The sequence below is a fragment of the Lepus europaeus genome, chromosome 3, assembly GCF_033115175.1.
Source record: "Lepus europaeus isolate LE1 chromosome 3, mLepTim1.pri, whole genome shotgun sequence".
NCBI classification, from domain to species: domain Eukaryota; kingdom Metazoa; phylum Chordata; class Mammalia; order Lagomorpha; family Leporidae; genus Lepus; species Lepus europaeus.
In genome coordinates this window covers 119,358,104-119,377,870 of record NC_084829.1, presented here as the reverse complement: position 1 = coordinate 119,377,870, position 19,767 = coordinate 119,358,104, and the positions used below count along the sequence as shown (strand labels likewise).

The following is a 19,767-nucleotide window of genomic DNA, read 5'->3' as shown; positions in this document are numbered from 1 at the left end:
AAGATAGCCACAACAGATGGAGCTCTGCCTATCTGAAGCCAGGAGTTAGGAACTTCTTCCAGGTCTCCCATGTGGGTGCAGGGGCCCAAGGACTTGGGCCATCTTCTACCGCTTTCCCAGGCCATAGCAGAAAGCTGGATGGGAAGAGGAGCAGTCGGGACTAGAACTAGCGCCCATATGGCATGCAGGCACTTGAGACCAGGGCTTTAACCTGCTATGCCACAGTGCTGGCCCCTGCTCCACATCTGATCCAGCTCCTTGGAAGGTGGCAGAGGATGGACCAAGTGCTTGTGCCCCTACAACCAACGTGGGCACTCAGATGAAGCTCCTTGCTTCTGGCTTTGGTGTGGCCCAGCCCTGGCCATTGTGGCCATTTGCAGAGTGAACCAGCAAATGGAAATCTGTGATTTTTATTTGTATTGAGGAAATTGATTTATAAACACACACACATACATACACATACATATTATATATATATATATATATATATATACACACACACACACATATATGTGTGTGTGTGTGTGTATCCCAAGCAATATATTATTGGACCTAAACATCTTTACTCAAGAATCAGGAATAAAAATAAAAGGCACTGGTAGTAGACTCCATTTTATGGACATGGAGATTGAAATTGTGGCTGTGAAGTCCATGGTTGTTAACAAAGAAAACTTTGGTAGAGACCAAAGCAAAAATTCAGTCTTATTAGTGTAACAAAGATAGACCTATACAAAAGGGTGATATGGGTAGGAAAATAGTACAGTTTTGGACAACATAAATGCTTGGAATTATGTGTGTGGATGTAACAATCCCTTATCTTATAAACTAAAAGGAAATTGTAATATCATAGGGTAATGCAGTTTGACATCAGAATGAGCAATTTATTCTTCATTATTCTTCATTCTCCACTAGACATTAATATGAATAGGTCCAGGAAAAAAACCTTCAAAATCTGATTCTGGAATTTCATCGGTCATATATTTGATCAATTCATGGACAGCCTCCTTGCTAGAGAAAAAAAATGGAACAGCACCATTTCATGGCAGCTAGTGGTACATGAAGTTAAAATCAATAGCATGAGTAGAGCAGAGATGAAGGACAGTCCATGATAGGAGAAATGGCTTATAGCAGATAGACATATGGAGATCAATGGTTTTTACAAAGATTGTTGGATTGGAAGCACCAATGCTCTAGAGATAATGTATAGCAAAAGTACAAATGAAATGCCTTAAGTGAACAAATTCAATCAATTGAATTCAAAATGAAAAAGTTTAGAAATCTTTGACAATTTTAGAGTAATAGTTATCTGATGCAGCTGAATGGCAGATGTGCCTGAGGGATCAAACAATGCTTTTCATGTTGAAAACCCAGATAAACAAATGCCTTTTTCAGATATCTTATTGTTAAATAAAAAAAAAAAGTAGTGGAAAGAATTACAAGTTAGTGCCATAAATGGAACCTTTGAATATACACAGAAAAATTTTATTACTTTTTTTTTCCTGCAATGTATCAAATAACAGTCTTCGCTATGGTGTAACTGGGAAAGCCTCTGCCTGCAGTGCTGGTATCCCATATGGGTGCCAGTTTGAGACTCAGCTGCTCCACGTCCAATCCAGCTCTCCAATAACGACCCAAGTGATTGGACCCTTGCACCCGTGTGGAAGACTTGAAAGAAGCTCCTGGCTCCTGATTTTGGATCAGTCCAGCTCTGGCCTTTGAGGCCATTTGGGGAGTGAACCAGCAGATGGAAAAATCTCACTCTCTCCAGTCTTTTTTTCTTTCTGTCTCTCTCTGTAATACCATTTCAGGTTGCAGTCCATTAAGGTCTTTGGATGTCAGAAGACAGCCAGCCATAGCAGTGGCACTGCAAAGAGGGCAACTTTTATAAAAGTGGAGGGGAGGCCCTTGGAGATGATTAAGCTGCACACGCTGTAGTACAAGTTACTGGAGTCTGTTCCACTTCTGGGCAACAAACCATTTGCTGGCATGGACATCTCCATCCCAGAGAAGGGTGGTGGTCATGTGGCTCAGATTTATGCTACCTGCCAGTCCATCTCCAGAGCCCCTGTGGCCTATTACCAGAAATATGTTGACAAGGCTTCAAGAAGGAGATCAAAGACATGCTCATTCAGTACGACTGCACCCTGTTGCTAGCTGACCCCTGCTACTCCAAGTTTAAAATACTTGGAGATATTGTTGCCCTGTACTTGCTACCAGAAATCCTACTGATAAGCCCATCACCAGAGTCAGGGATAAGCTTTATAATGAACAGTTGTTATGGGAAAAAAGAGTTTTTATACTCTTGACGCCCATCCCCTACATTCTGCCTTCAGGCTCAGAATGAGAGCTTATTCTCCATTTACTCCTGTGTGAGAACTTTTAAGGAGAAGATTGATTACACACCAAGGAATAGCAGAGAGCACCAGCTTTTTCTGCAGAAATCTGTGGTGCACGGGTGTGAATGAATTCTAAGTGTAGAAGGCAAAAAACTGAGTATAAGAGTATTTTCAATATTATTGTGTTTCTCCAGCACTAACAATGTATAACGCAAGGTTATTTATGTGGTTATAGAAGTTTTGGGAACTTGTCAAAAGTGAGAAATTCAAGTTAGAAACCAACAATGCATTTATAATCACTTTCAAATGAAATATGTGATCAAAGCAAATATAAATACTTAATGCTATTATGTATGGAATGTGTGCACAGCTAGTTATTCAAATAAACCCCGAGAGATCTTGAAGCGTCCCAAATTTTGTTCAAATAATTTAATATACAATGAAATCAAGCAGATACCTAAATGAAATCATCTAACTGAATCAATGACACAGCAAATGGTAAGGGAATCTGTAAAATATCCTCTTGAATTATAAATATAATTTACAGTAGAAACTTGTCACCAGCAAGAATGGTTCCCTTCTCTAGGTCTATAGTGATATTTTTATTTATCTAAATTAATCAAAAGATAAAAAGATGGGAATTAAATATTCTGCTCTGTCACAGTCCACTAAATTTCAATAATTATTAAAGACAAATAATATATTGCAGTAGAATAATAGAGTTTTTGACATTTGTTTATGAGATAAATATTTCCCATTTGTGTGTACAAATACAACCTTCCTATATTTTATGGAGTTGGATACAAATATTTTGACTCCAACGGAATAGAATTTATTAATCCTTGTATAACCTCCTGTGAAGAAGATATAATTGGTAGTGGTGTTAGCCAATCACTCTATTTACTTCATGCAAATAAGTTCAATGGATACATTTATCTCTATGCATTAACAGTTTTAATAAACCCCTGGTTAAAAATTCTGGACCACATTGTTTCAGTTAGAACTCTTCAATCATAAAATCTTTTATTTACTACAATCATGTGTAACAAATTCTGTTTAAAGAAAATACTCATTTTGATGCCTCTTCCACAGACACAATAACTAACACTACAAATTATACAATGTCCACAAATTATACTTGTTTAAAATATTCTGTACAAAATGTAAAAAGAAATGTTATCTGAATCACAACACATACTTCTTTAATTGAAACACAGGAATTGTTAACCCTTATGTAACTGAATATGTTTAAACTCCAGATGTTATTTTGTGCCATAAGTAACAACAGGAAGTTGTTAGGTCACAAATATAATCAATAAAATCATTACAAATTGAATAATGTTTATTTATGCACATCAGAAATGTGCTGGATTGCATCACTTTTTCATCAAAAATATTTGCTTTCTTACATAGTATTTACTACTTTAACTTTCATTCAGTTTGCTGATTTCATGTTTTTCACATTATTATCTTCTATTTTTTTTTCTCAATAGTAATTAAACATACCAATTGTATCACAAGATTTTCACTCCTTAGCTTAGTGAGTATCATTACACATTCAGCACACTAAGCTTGATGAGTCAAATTCTTACAAGGTTGTATTTTCGCTGCACCTTCTGCTCTTTCCGTAGGATTCTTTCTCAAGCATTGAATTTGAGTTAGTTCCTCTGTATGAGTCTTGATGTTGATTATTCATCACTTTTCTTTGGACAAAGAACCAATGAATTCTTTTTATCTGTAATCCTCTCTCTTAAAACACTATTCTACAACATCTATCTCCAGAGATTAAATCATAAATTTTAAAAAACAAGTGAGGAGGTAGAAGAGAGAGAGAGAAAAGGCATTTTCATGGAACTGGTATAATTTACTTTATGGTATATGGTGAGAACACCTATTAGTATTATTCTTTAAACATGCATCCTATACACTTAAGCATTCTCATCTATAATGTCACAACAAATAATTTAAACATGCATAAATATAAATAGATATGAATATGTACTCTGCAGTATATTTCACAGAAAAGCTTGAATCTTGAGTTATATGTTCTTTCTGTATATATTTCTGAGTTAAAAGAATCTGGTTCCTAGAACTGACCTTTATGTGTGACCGAAACAAATCCCTTTTATCTCTGAATTCTGTGTGTGCTCTCTTTTTATGTCTCTCTGTGTGTTTACGTGTAAAATATTAGATATAATGTGAAAAACAGCTTTTAACTCATACAACTTGGATTTCAGATGTATACCAGTAACAGCCATTGTTGCCCTATTGTAGCCAGCAGGTAGTGTTGATAGCACCCATGATGAAGCAAGTTTTATTCTTTAAAAACAATTAACAAAGAGAGTTGATGAAAGATAACTTGGTCCACTCCTCTCCTATAGTGTTTGGTGTTTTGGCAGAAATCTTTGGCATTTGATAGCATGGAGAAACACCACACCAATTCCTGCCTTCTCTGCTGACAACTTGATCTCAGATTAATAGATTTTTATTTATACAGAAAATAGATTTTTATTTTTTAAGTCACCTAGTTTGTGACACTTTGTTACAGGAGCCCTGGCAAACTAATGGGATGATAGTAACCACTTGTCCACAGATGTAAAATTTGGTTCATCTCTAAATGGGACTCAGTTGGTTTTCTCTCTTGAGGATGTGTTTAATTTTATTTTTCTTCCTATATTATTGCAGGTAATTTTGGCTTATATCTTGGACATTATTCATGTTAAATCGTGTAGAATATGGGTGGTGTATTTTACTCTCATCAATATTATTTCCTTTATTCGAGCAGGTAAGCTCTTTGGCTGAACTTGAATTTGAAACTGTGTTTCTCATGCCTCTATTCAGAATGTTTATCTTAATCTGAGCTGTTCTGAGTCTGTTGTGCACATGTACTGTTCATGGGTGAGCCCAAGGTGTGGGTAGACAGCATTTGGTGAGTCCTCTCTCTGGTTCCTCTACTTCAGGAATTTGTGCTCTGCCACTGCTGTGTGCATCCTGTATACCACAGCATTTAGTGCAGAATCAAAGTCTCAAAAGGGGGGAACAGATGCCAGTGCAGTGGATGATCACTTCTCTTCATAGGTTTGTGAATCCTCCATCAGTATCTGTCTGGTATTGTCCTCCACTTTTCAGCATCTTCAAGTAGGTTTTTCCTTGTAAAGTTGTATCACTGCGTTCTGCAGTGTGTGAGTGTGTGTGTGTCTGTGTGTGTGTGTGAGTGAGATTTCATTATTGGTGGATATTCTCATTGGTTATCAAATTCTTTGGTTGGATTTTTTTTCAGCATCTTAGATATATTTTTTAGTTGTCCTCTGGGTCATACATTTTCTGAGAATTCTGTTGTTGAGGGGTCAGCAGTTTATATAAATGTGTATAAAATTGTTTAGTACTTAAAAAAAAAAACAATTAACAAGGAGCTGGCACTGTGTCATAGTGGGTTAAGCTACCGCCTGCAGTGCTAGCATCCTATTTGGTTGTGGGTCAAGTCCTAGCTGCTCCATTTCTAAACCAGCTTCCTGCTAATGTGCCTTGGAAAAAAGCAGAGGATGTCACAACTGTATATCTCCAGTTTATATATCTACATGTCTATAATTCAGAGAAGTCTTCACTTTTTGCAAAATACATATTTCTATGTTCAGAGTACTAATATACTTTATTATAATGTCTCCTATATTAAATATATATTCTGATTGGTTTACAAAGATTCTTGAGCAGTTAATTAAGTGGAATTTGTCTAAATACAAACACTTCTCATTTATTGTTGTCTAATTTTTCTCAGAGTAATACAAATCAGTTTATTTGAATGAACATTGCAATTAATATTAGAAGTGATGCAGGCATGAAATGTGTATGTGTGTATTTTTTAAGACCATGGAGTAATAGTGCCTTAAAGTAGGTGGTTTAATTAAAAAAAAAAAAAAATTAGGATCCTCATGGAGGTGGGCAGTGTTGTGGCATCATGGGTCAAGACACTGTGCGAGTTCCAGTTCCTCTGCTTCCGATCCACCTCAATGTTAGTGGACCTGGGTATAAAGCAGAAAACAGTTCGCATCCTTTGGTCCTTGCACCCATGTGGGAGACAGAGATGAAGCATCTGGCTTCTGGCTTTGTCCTGGCCCACCCTTGTCCCTTGTGGCCATTTGGAGATTGATCTACCAGAGGGAAGATCTCTCACTTTCTCTTTCTGTAAATTTGACTTTCAAATCAGCAACCCTCCTTTTTCCCCCGCTCCCTCTCCCCTTCCATTCACATCAAGATTCATTTTCAATTCTCTTTACATACAGAGGATCAGTTCAATATATATTAAGTAAAGATTTCAACAGTTTGCCCCCACATAGCAGCGCAAAGTGAAAAAATACTGTTGGAGTACTAGTTATAGCATTAAATGACAGTGTACAGCACATGAAAGACAGTGATCCTACATGATATTTTTTAAAAATTAATTAATTTTCTATGCAATTTCCAATTTAACACCAGGCTTATTTTTTTCATTTTCAATTATCTTTATATACAGAATATCGATTCAATATATACTAAGTAAAGATTTCATCAGTTTGCACCCACACAGAAACACAAAGTGTACACAGTGACTCCTGTTGTTGATTTAACAATTTGACACTCCTGTTCATGGCGTCAGTAATCTCCCTGGGCTCTAGTTGTGAGTTGCCAAGGCTATGGAAGCCTTTAGGGTTCGCTGACTTTGATCTTACTCTGATAGGGTCATAGTCAAAGTGGAAGTTCTCTCCTCCCTTCAGAGAAAGGTACCTCCTTTTTGATGGCCCTGTTCTTTCCACTGTGATCTCACTCGCAGAGATCTTTCATTTAGTTCTTCTTCTTTTCCAGAGTGTCTTGGCTTTCCATGCCTAAAATACTCTCATGGGCTCAGACACATGAAAAAATGTTCAATATCACTAGCAATCAGAGAAATGCAAATCAAAACCACAATGAGGTTTCACCTCACCCCACTTAGAATGGCTCACATTCAGAAATCTACCAACAATAGATGTTGGAGAGGATGTGGGGAAAAAGGGACACTAACCCACTGTTGGTGGGAATGCCAACTGGTTAAGCCACTATGGAAATCAGTCTGGAGATTCCTCAGAAACCTGAACATAACCCTACCATACAACCCAGCCATCCCACTCCTTGGAATTTACGCAAAGAAAATTAAATTGGCAAACAAAAAAGCAGTCTGCACCTCAATGTTTATTGCAGCTCAATTCACAATAGCTAAGACCTGGAACCAACCCAAATGCCCATCAACAGTTTACTAGATTAAGAAATTATGGGACATGTACTCTATAGAATACTATACAGCAGTAAAAAACAATGAAACCCGGTCATTTGCAAAAAAATGGAGGAATCTGGAAAACATCATGCTGAGTTTATTAAGCCAGTCCCAAAGAGACAAATATCATTTGTTTTCCCTGATCGGTGACAACTAACTGAGCACCAAAGGGGAAACCTGTGGAAGTGAAATGGACACTATAAGAAACAATGACCTGATCAGCTCTTGTCCTGACTGTTGATGTACAATGTAATACTTTACCCTTTTTAGTATTTGTTGTTGTTGTTGTTGTTGTTCTAGTACTAGTGGTTGAACTCTGTAATTAACACACAATTATTCTTAGGTGTTTAAATTTTAACTGAAAAGTGATCCCTGTTAAATATGAGTGGGAAAAAGAGAGGGAGGAGATGTACAATTTGGGACATGCTCAATTGGACTTGCCCCAAATGATGGAGTTAGTAATGTGCCAGGGGATTCCAATACAATCCCATCAAGGTGGCATGTACCAAGGCCATCTCACTAGTCCAAGTGATTAATTTCAGTTCACAATTGATGGCTCTGATAGGTCTAAGAATCAAAGGGATCACACAAACAAGACTAGTGTCTGCAAATACTAACTGATAGAATCAAAAAGGGAGAGAAGGATCCAACATGGGAAGTGGGATACACAGCAGACTCATAGAATGGCAGATGTCCTAGAAATCAAATTTTTAAAAAGAATTTTGGGTTACCCTCACATTATTTTTTTAAATTTTATTTAAGGCAAAAAAATTTGTGTATTTCATACACACATATTTAGGAACATAGTGATAATTTTCACCTTACCCTCCCTCTTGCCAATGCTCCCACTCTTCCTCCTCCTTCCCCTCTTATTCCCTCTCTTGATTTTTACAATAATCTGCTTTCAGTTTACTCCACATTCTTAGAAAAGCTCGGGATACACATTCCTTTATTATTTTGGTATGTGAGAAACAAAGACGGAAAGATAGTTTTATTTATTTAATTATTTATTATTATGGTTTGTGGCTTGCAATGACATTAAGATGTCCACTCTACTAAAACAATCTACAGATGTAACCAAATGCTTATCAATATTTCAATATCATCAAAAATAGAAATGATACCAACTTTCATACTGAATTGTGAAAGATTTCATGTAGCCAAAACATGCTAAACATGCTTTAAAGCTAGAGGCATCGCTCTACCTGATTTTGAAATATATTACGAAGCTATAACATCAAAAAATCTGTAAAAACAGATGCATCAGCCAATGGTACAGGATAGACTGTCCAGAATTAATGCATGTATTTTTGATCAATTGACCTTTTAGAAAGTGCCAAGAACATTTAGTGGGAAAATGACAGTCTCTTAAGTTATTGGTATTCAGAAAATCAGCTCTTCACCAAGAAAAAAAAAAAGTATCACATTCCTACAGCTACTCTTTTAGTTGCTTCTGCATATATATAAACAGGTAGTCATATTAACTAAATACTTGAAAATACCCAAACTCTTCTCTTTCATATTAAACAACACAAAGCAATTGGAAATTTTTAAATCTCATCATCTTCAATAAATACACTTTGAAAACCTTAGTTATGTATTATAATTTCATTTTAATCTCAAAATTAGACATCATTATTTCAATGCAGTCATGTTATTTTAGATATATTCACATATTTACCAACAATTTCAATCCTATTAAATTTTCTTGTGAGTAGTACCTTAATTCATTTTGTTTGAAAATTCCATTTTTTAAAAGAGTTTTTATTTATTTATTTCAGAGGTAGAGTTACAGACAGTGAGTGGGAGAAAGAGAGAGAAAGGTCTTCCATTCGAAGGTTCACTCTCCAAGTGGCCACAATGGCCAGAGCTACACCGATCTGAGGCCAGGAGCCAGGAGCTTCCTCGGGGTCTCCCACAAGGGTACAGGGGCCCAAGGACTTGGGACATCTTCTACTGCTTTCCCAGGCCATAACAGAGAGCTGAAAGGGAGCGGGAGGGGGGAGGGTTGCGGGCGGGAGGGAAGTTATGGGAGGGGGGAAGCCATTATAACCCATAAGCTATACTTTGGAAATTTATATTCATTAAATAAAAGTTTAATAAAAAAAAAAATAAACTGTTAAGAAAAAAAAAAAAAAAAAAAAGAAAGAGATTGGAAGATAGGAAGCCGGCACTAGAACCGGCATCCATATGGGATGCCAGCGCTGCAGACGGAGAATTAACCACAGTGCTTGCCATTAAAAATTTTATCTTCTGGCCGGCGCCATGGCTCAACAGGCTAATCCTCCGCCTTGTGGCGCCGGCACACCGGGTTCTAGTCCCGGTCGGGGCACCGATCCTGTCCCGGTTGCCCCTCTTCCAGGCCAGCTCTCTGCTGTGGCCAGGGAGTGCAGTGGAGGATGGCCCAAGTGCTTGGGCTCTGCACCCCATGGGAGACCAGGAGAAGCACCTGGCTCCTGCCATCGGAACAGCGCGGTGCGCCAGCCGCAGCGCGCTACCGCGGCGGCCATTAGAGGGTGAACCAATGGCAAAAAAGAAGGCCTTTCTCTCTGTCTCTCTCTCACTGTCCACTCTGCCTGTCAAAAAAAAAAAATTATCTTCTCACTTCTATAATAATGGTATGCTTATGTATGAGATTACAAATGGATAGTCATTATTTTCAGCATATTTGAGATATTAATCCTCTATTTTCTGATTTCTATTCATTCTATTCATTTTTCTGACTTCCTATTACTACTACACATATATATGAGAAAAATGTTTTCATTATCTAAAGTTGTTAAAATAAACATGGTACCTATAAATACATTGTTTTTCTAAGACTATCTAACACTATAGGGATTTTAAAAGTAATAATTATTTAGGATCAGTGTAAAAATTATTGACAGTAACAGTCTGTTCAAGAAAAAAATTTCATTTTATCATAACTATCTTGGATTTGTTATTTTGTATTTTCACTACAAGGTAAGCTTATTAGCTTAAAAGAACTGCCTTTCTCTCTTATGAGGGAATTTTCAATAGAGTCAATTGAATATGTGAATTTCAGCACAGAAGCAGTAATGTGAATGCCATTATACATGTTGATCAAAGCTTTTACCAGTTTTACCTCAGAAAAGTTAATAGCCATTTTGGGTAATTTTCAACTTTATTGTTAGACTTTATTTCACTTTTTGAAATGTATATTTTAATTTTCTTTAAGCTTTTTTTTTCTTTGAAAGGCAAAATTACAGAATGAGAAGCAAGAAAAGGGGAGGAGAGAAAGAGAGAGAGAGAGAATCCTCTGATTCTCTCCCAAGCTAAAACAAGGTGCCAGAAACACTATCAAGGTCTTCTACATGGGTGGCAGGGGCCCAAGCACCTGGCCCATCTTCTACTGCTTTCTCAGACTCACTAGCAGATAGCTGGATCAGAGGTGGAGCAGCTAATACTCAAATCAGTGCTCATAAAGAATGCTGGCCCCTGAAATATAATTTTAATTTTAAATGAAAACAAAGGACATAATATGATTAATTATATCCAAATGAATTTTACCTAAGTGCTTAAAAATATGTTTTATTTTGTATGAAGATGGAAAAAAAAAGACACTGGTAGTAAAGTACACTTTTAGGATATAAGTAATGTACATATAACTTATGTTATATATAAAATATATATGGAATTAACTTCAATGAAACGATGATTTCAACAGAAAGGAAGAAAAGGCTATCAGAATGGAAGTTACTGCTTGCTGTATGGGTGTTGTTGAGAAGAGAAGAACCACTAACAGTTTTCCATTTTAATATCCCATTTGAGTATGGTCATAAAAATAACTTAGTAAAACCGTCTTCATGTTGAATAATTACTGAATATATTTTATTGATAAAAGTGTATTTGATTTTATGAATGCACAAAACTGTGTTGGCCACCAACCAAAAACAGCTTAAAGATTAGCTTCAATAAATATAGCATTATTTTTAAAATATATTTTCAAAAGCTATTTTATGAATATAAGCCAGCCAATTATGTTAAATTATTTAAAAATTATCTTATTGTGACTTTAGATTGTCATAACTGTATTAAATGTTTAATGCCTGGTTAATTGTGCACAAACCCTAGTTCCATCATATAATAAAATGTGATTTCATACCCCAGTTTTGTTTCTGTGTTAGGGTTATATATTTAATTAAAACCTAAAAAAAGAGAGATCAAACATTATATTACTTCTCAAAAATAAATACATATAATCAAAGTTGATTACGTATGATAATAAAGTCTGACATCTTCAAGGAGACTTGTTAATTTTTATTCCAATTGAATCATAATTTTTAAATCCATAAATATAATTATTTTCTTTGGTTCCACCTCCCTTCACTCATTACCTCCTTATCACTGACATGGTGGCTTTTTTTTGAGCATACCAATTACACCTGCAGCAGCTGGCTGGCATAACTACTGGTAGATCACTATAAAAGTTCATAAGAGTACTTTATAAACAGCGTTCAGCTGCTGTTTTCTTCCTCACAAGCATCGATGCGTTGTGCTATTTTCCTGCCAGCTTACCTGAATTGTAACAGCCTAGTATAGATTGCAAAGCAAAGGCTCTGTAAATGCAAATCACTTAGACTATGCCAATTACAAGTTTAAAAATGTGGGTGTTTTCGTTAAGGGCACTAAATCATTTTTCCATCTAAAGCTATTTTGCTTAATTGCAAACTTGAAATGCACATAGAAAACAATCCTACTCCCAAATCTCACAAGTACAACACACATTTCTTTGGCATCCTCCTAATTAAATCTGGCTTCAGAACATTAATTAAGAGATCTATAAAGAAAGAACTGTAGGAGAAATTTTTAAAAAATGTATATGCATTGATTATTTAATATAAAAATGTGTTTATAGAAAATTAACTCCAATTCTAAAGTAATGGTTGCAAGAAATTTGTGCTATTTTATGATGCAATGATTTAAAATTAAGAAAAAAAAAATGCCAGCACTATGGCAAGCAGGTAAGGTGGAGCCGGCATCCTATATAGGTGCCAGTTTGAGTACCGGCTGCTCTATTTCTGATACAGCTCTCTGCTATGGCCTGGGAAAGCAGTAGAGGATGGCCCAAGGCCTTGGGTACCTGCACCCATGTGGAAAAACTGGAGGAAGCTCTTGGCTCCTGGCTTCGAACTGGCGCAGCTCCGGCCAGTACAGCCAATTGGGGAGTGAACCAGCGGATGGAGGATCTCTCTCACTCACTCTCTCTCTCTTACTCTCTGCCTCTCCTTCTCTCTATGTAACTCTGACTTTCAAATAAAATAAATAAACCTTTAAAAAATAAAATTAAATTTAAAAAGAGAAGGATATATAATCATTTTCAAGGAACAACTAGAATTTATTATTTAAAAGGTCACTTTTAAGCATCCTTTCAGTCTACCATACTACTAACTTAAGTGTTTTTAATTGTTCTATGTTTACATTAATTATATTTATTTGATCTATTGTATTCTTCACTTTAATATTTCATTTTGATTTCTCATTAGAAACTCAGTTTTATGGGGGAAATTTTCCTTCATATTATGAATGGTTTTCTTTATTCCTTTGATTTACTCCTGATGCTTTTGAGTAAGCATATTACTAATTTTCTGAACCCCTTTTTGGGTAATTTCTGAATCTCTTTATTTTCACATTCTAATATTGAAACATTGTTGTGTTACTTTGGGGGGTAGTCACGGTGTCTTCCTTTTGCTCCATTGTGGGGCGAGTATATAGGGTAAAAACAAAGTTGGGCTGGCACATCTCCTTTTGTTAATAACGGGGAGAGGAAGGAATGGCCACCTCTGTTGTTGTGATCACCTCCTCACCTTCTCTAAGTAGGCTATATGTTTATTTTGAAACAGATTGTAGATCACCTAAACTATTCCTTTTAAAATTGAATTCATTTAACACGTCACTACTAAGAAACAATGAGCTGTTAGTAGTAACCAAAATATATATTTGTGTAAATATAACTTGTCATAATGCATGTTAAATACACACACACACACAACACATACATGTATATACTATTGAATTAGTAGAGCCTTAAAAGCATACCACATCCACCCTTTATACTCTAAGGAGACATAGACAAGAAGCAGGTGTGGGAAGTTGGTGGTTAAATGAGAGGGTACAGGATGCAGCTGGGTCTCTGAGCAATCAATGAGTTCAGCTCCACATGCTCAGAGCTCCTTGGTGGGCTGGGGCAGGTCATTGCAGTGCGAACTGTGCTCACCCCGAGGATGGTGCACATCATTCGTGTTGTTCATGCAGTGGTGTGGATAAATTTTGAACACACTGGGGGCTAACACCTGGGTATTGCTCAGCTTAGAGGAGAGGAGGTGTGTGAATTGACCAAGATGTGTGTGGTGCGTGTGGCCAGGGAGCTCTGCTTCATATTTTTATTTCTGTTAAAATTTTTTAAAAGATAAATCATGTAGTCCAAAAGCCTCCTTTTGATAATGATAACAGATTAGAAATGATGGGATAAACAAACATTATAATTGAGAATATCAGGGATAAGAAAATAGGATTTGAATGTTTCCTCCCTAATTAAATAGATATTTTCTGTTTCTACTTTGGAGCATGTTTGTTAGGACATTTTAATGTTCAAATAGACTCTTTTTTAGTTTTTTTTGGTTAATTTTTTAAAGATTTATTTATTTGAAATGCAGAGTTGCAGATGCAGAGAGAGAGAATGAAAGGAGAGAGAGAGAGAGAGAGAGAGAGAGATTATATTCCATCCGCTGGTTCGCTCCCCAAATGGCTGCAATGGCCAGAGCTGTGCCAATCAGAAGCCAGGAGCCAGGAGCCAGGAACTTCTTCAGAGTCTCCCATGTGGGTACAGGGGCCCAAGGAATTGGGCCATCTTCTACTGCTTTTCAAGGCCATAGCAGAGAGCTGGATCAGAGGTGGACCAGCCGGAACTCGGACTGGTGCCCACATGGGATGCTGGCACTGCAGGTGTCAGCTTTATCCACTAAGCCACAGCACTGACCCCTAGATTGACTTTCCATTTCTAAGTCTGACATAGTCTTTTAGTTACTTATGGTGAAATGAATTTTGTTTTGAAGCTTTAACTCAAATGATAGACTTTCTGTAATTCCTGAATTCAAATCTGTGTATTATTAGCAGCTGGATATGTGAATGTATGTATATAGATAAATATCAAAAAGAAGAAAAAATAGAGTTTGAGGATATATTTATGTGAATAGACATATTTCATAATGTATCTATTGTAATACAAATACACACAAAAACATATAATGTTGAACTAGTAGAGTATTAAGAGCATACCACATCCACCGAAATGCCTTAAATTTTAAAGATATTCTTTAAAGGAAAACTAGAGGCTGGTGATGTGGTGCAGCAGATTAATGCCCTGGCCTGGGGCTCCAGAATCCCGTTTGGGGCCCAGCTGCTCCACTTCCTTTCCAGCTCTCTGCTGTGGCCTGGGAAAGCAGTAAAGGATGGTCCAGGTCCTTGGGCCCCTGCACCCGCGTGGGAGACGGGAGGAAGCTCCTGTCTCCTGGCTTCCAATAGGTGCAGCTCCAACCCTTGTAGCCAATTTGGGAGTGAACCATTGGATGGAAGACCTCTCTCTGCCTCTCCTCTTGCTGTGTAACTCTGACTGTCAAATAAATAAACAAATATTTTTTAAAAAAAGGAAAACTGAAAAATGTACACAAGATCCTCATCACCATCATCATGTTCCAAATGTATGGATAGAATCAATTGTGTTGAATAATATAAAAGGCTAGGGACATATTTCTGCTCACTGAGAGGATAATGATCCCTGGTGTTCACTTTTTTTTTTTTTTTTTTTTTGTGATAGGCAGAGTGGACAGAGAGAGAGAGAGAGACAGAGAGAAAGGTCTTCCTTTTACCAGTGGTTCACCCTCCAATGGCCGCTGTGGATGCGCACTGCGGCTGGCGCACCGCGCTGATCCAAAGCCAGGAGCCAGGTGCTTCTCCTGGTCTCCCATGGAGTACAGGGCCCAAGGACTTGGGCCATCCTCCTCTGCACTCCCTGGCCACAGCAGAGAGCTGGCCTGGAAGAGGGGCAACCAGGACAGAATCCGGCTTCCCGACCAGGACTAGAACCCGGGGTGCCGGCACCGCAAGGCGGAGGATTAGCCTGTTGAGCCGCAGCGCCTGCCCCTGGTGTTCAAAGCTCCAGGATTTCCCAAAGGCTTTCCACCTGATTGGCTCCTCTGTTGCGTTCAGGAATGAAGGGACTGTGGAGATGTTCACGGTGTTTACATCACAGAAAGCTCCTACTGCCAAGTGACTGAGTTTTTCATGTTTTACTTGAGGCTTGCCTTCCACAGAATATGACGCAGAGGAGCTAGTAAGATTTCCTCTTAGAAAGCAAATGTCATCGTGTTGCTTTGTGTCAAGGTTATTTGAAAGTTGACTAGCTTCCTGAGGAATTGTTTCTACAATGATTGCCAATTTTCTGCTTGAGAGGTTTATGATCAAATCGTCTCTGATAGTTTTTACTTGGGATTCTTCCTACTGCTGATATTTGAGGACATTTGCTAGCACATGTTAAAATCCCTTTTGCCACAGTAATTAACACTTACAGTTTTATGCACCTAACAAAATAAATTATCCAGAGCATATGGCTTAAAAAAGTACAGATATAATTTTGTGGAAGTATAAATGTATAGTGGATTTTAAAAATGAAAGGTGGGAAATTTGTGGGTAAAATATTCTTTAAAAGAGACAAAAAAAACCCTAGAAACCTAATCTTCAAAATGAAGCTTTAGGAGATAAAATTTCTTTTAAAGGGTAAGTAATGTCACCTGCAGTATGGCAGACACAAAGTGTTCCTTTATAAGCTGATACAAGATCTGCAATTGAATTCTTCAATAAATAAATGAACTTCCATAAATCCCTTATTTTATTCTTCTTTTTGTGTTTGTTACAAATACCATTGTGAGGATTCAGATGTGTCAATAGGCAATTAGATTGGTCTTGGTGGAGAATGAGGAAAGGGGGCTCCCTCTAAGAGAATGCAATATGGTTGCTTTCCCCAAAAGTTATCTCTAACAAGGTCAAAATGCCTTTGTCACTCCTTGGGGGCTTCCATTCTTAATCATGACATAGGAAGGGAGAGGTGATTCTACCTTTCTAGTAGATTTTAGTCTTACCATGATCAAGCTAGACAGGACAGACCAGATTCCAAACTTGGAATCTCCAAGGGTTTTGTCCCCACATTGTAACTGATTATTAGCTGATTTCCAGTATTTATTCTCCAAAATTGTGCTTAAAAACCCCAGTACACCAGCCCCTTGGGTATCCCTCTCCTGGAAACCTCTCTCCTGATCCCTTCTGCAGAAAGTTTCCAAGTTAAATAAATCTTGCTTTTTTCTCTGCTTTGTCCACATGGAAATTCTTCTTTCACATGAGACAAAGAGCTGAGGTTCTCTTTGATGCTGTTGCCTCACCCGTAACACCATGTAAAAGAAAACTAACTTTATCAAGCTACTCTCATTATCTGCGCATGGATGCCATCTTAATGACAATATTCACCATGGCTTTCCATATTTTCAACAAAGATAAAGTGAAACGATGAGTGGAATTGTCTGTGAAGTAATATAATGATAATATTCTACATTATGCATGGAATTAATGTTTCAAAAGTGACACAAATTTCACAGCAATTGCACTGACTTTTTTAAATGCCCTGTTTTCCAAAATTCAGTATAATAACAACAAAATGATTTGCACTTTTTAGAAACTTCAGTTACTGATTATTTTTATTTTTTCTGATGCCTCAACTATCTAGGGGACAACAAATTGAATATGTAAAGAGTTCTATTGCAATATATCAAACTCATTTGAACTATTGGCTCAGTCTGCTCTATGTGAAGAATCCTACTTTGTAATACTGTCTCCAATACAAATATATAGATATATGATATATGTATAACTACAAATGCATTTCAAAGAGTCGGCTCCAGTTATCAATTTAAATTCAAAAATTGCTGAGTGTTATAAAGCCATTATTTGTCACAATTTATAGATAATTCCATAAGATAAGACACATATTGAAGAAATGATGGTAATACTAATAGCCCATTTCAAGATGACTTGAAATATTTTTCAAATATTTATATTACACAAAATAACCATAACACAATTTTATGAGCAAAGCAACGAGAATATCAATTTAATGATTCAAAAGTTTAGCAAAGCATGAATTCTCTTTTCTGAAACTCACACTGTTATATACTGAAAAATTTCCTCTTTTAAGGAATGAATAAGGATGTGTATTATATATTCTTTTTTTATAAATACTTATTTAATTTGCTTGAAAGAGCTACAGAGAGAGGTAGAGATAGAGAGAAAGGTCTTCCATCCGCTGGTTTACTCCCCAGATGGCCACAACGTCTGGAGCTGCGCCAATCCGAAGCCAGGAGCCTGGAGCTTCTCCTGGGTCTCCCACATGGTGCAGGGGCCCAAGGACTTTGGCTATTTTCTACTGCTTTCCCGGGTCATAACATAGCTGGATTGGAAGAGGAGCAACTGGGACTCGAACCAGTGCCCATATGGGATACCCGTGCTTCAGCCCAGGGCTTCAACCAGCTGCTCTACAGTGCTGACCCCAGTGTATTATATATTCTTTATCCACTCATGTCAAGATCATTTAGGTTGTCATCACAATAGCTTTTATATCTGTGGATTTATTTCTAGGCTGTCTGTTGTACCATATTGGTCTGTATGTCTGTTTCATATTAATTTCACATTATATTAATCACTGGGGTTTTACACTATGTAATATATTTCCAAATCAGGAAGTGAGAAGCCTCCAGTTTTCTTTGCCTTTTTTTATTGTATTGTGGTTATTTGGGGTCCTTTATGATTTCACATGAATTTAAAACTGCTTTTTCCCTTTTTCTATAACAAATATAATTTAAATTCTTCAAAGAATTGCATTGATAATGTAGCTTGTTTTGTTTAATAGACATTTTAACAATGTTAAATCTTCCATGGACATGGAATGTCTATGTTGTTGTTTGTCTATTTTTAAATTTTTTCATCAATGTTTCATATATCACTACAGTAGTTACAATATGAAAAACTTTAGTCTCATAGTTAAGCTTATTCCTAGATATTTTATTTTTAATACCATTGTAATTTGTATAGTTTTATTAATTTCCTGTTCTAATTTTACACTGTTATTGTATGGAAATGTAACAGACTTTTTTGTGTGTTCATTTTGTATCCTACAATATTATTGAATCTGCTGATTACTTCTAAGTATATGTGTGTGTGTGTGCATGTGCTCTCTTTAGAGTTTTCTGTATAACAGAATGAGTTAAGTATACTATGAGAGAAAAGGTCTTGCTTCCCTGAGGATTGGCTTGAAAAGGTGCCACCACAGCTTTAGGAAAGCTTAGGCCACCGCCAAGGGAAGGAGAAGACTCCCTTCCATGAGTATGATGGCAGGAAATGGGAATTTGCACTTGTTTCTTTGAGACGTTTTTCCAAACAGAAATAGACAATCCTTTATTTTCATCAATATTTCCAGGATAGAACACTTTAAGAGTAATTTTTTCAGAAGTAAAGTTAAACAATATTTTGTGTCTTATTTTTTATATTTTTATTTTGCTTTTTAATTAGTTTTTAATAGATTCAATGTGATTTGTAGATGCAATTCTAAGAACATAGTGATATTCCATTCCTCCCTCACTTCCTCCCTCCCTCTTTCACCCACCCACACTCCTTCCTTCATCCTTCTCTCTCTCTCTTTTTTTTGGCTTTCAAGATAGCATATTTTAAATTTACATTAAATGGACCTGTCTCTGTTATGTAGCGGGCTAAGCCTACTGGCATCCCTTATGGATGCTGGTTCATGTCCCAGCTCCTCCATTTCCAATGCAACTCTCTGCAATTGTCTGGGAAAGCAGTAGAAGATGGCCTAAGTGTTTGGAACCCTGCACTGACATGGGAGACCTGGAAGAAGTTCCAGGCTCCTGGCTTCAGATTGGCCCAGTTCTGGCTGTTGCAGCCATTTGGAGAGTGAACCAGTGGATGGAAGATTTTTCTCTCTGTCTCTCTCTCTCTCTCTCTCTCTCTCTCTCTCTCTCTCTCTCTATCTTTAATTCTGCATCTCAAATAAATAAAATCTTTAAA

At 36.9% G+C, this 19,767-nt stretch overlaps 1 pseudogene; it reads left to right on the top strand.

Moving 5' to 3' along the window:
- Positions 1-621: 621 nt before the first annotated feature.
- On the top strand, positions 622-2,154 carry LOC133756643 (small ribosomal subunit protein uS9-like; annotated as a pseudogene).
- Positions 2,155-19,767: the final 17,613 nt, after the last annotated feature.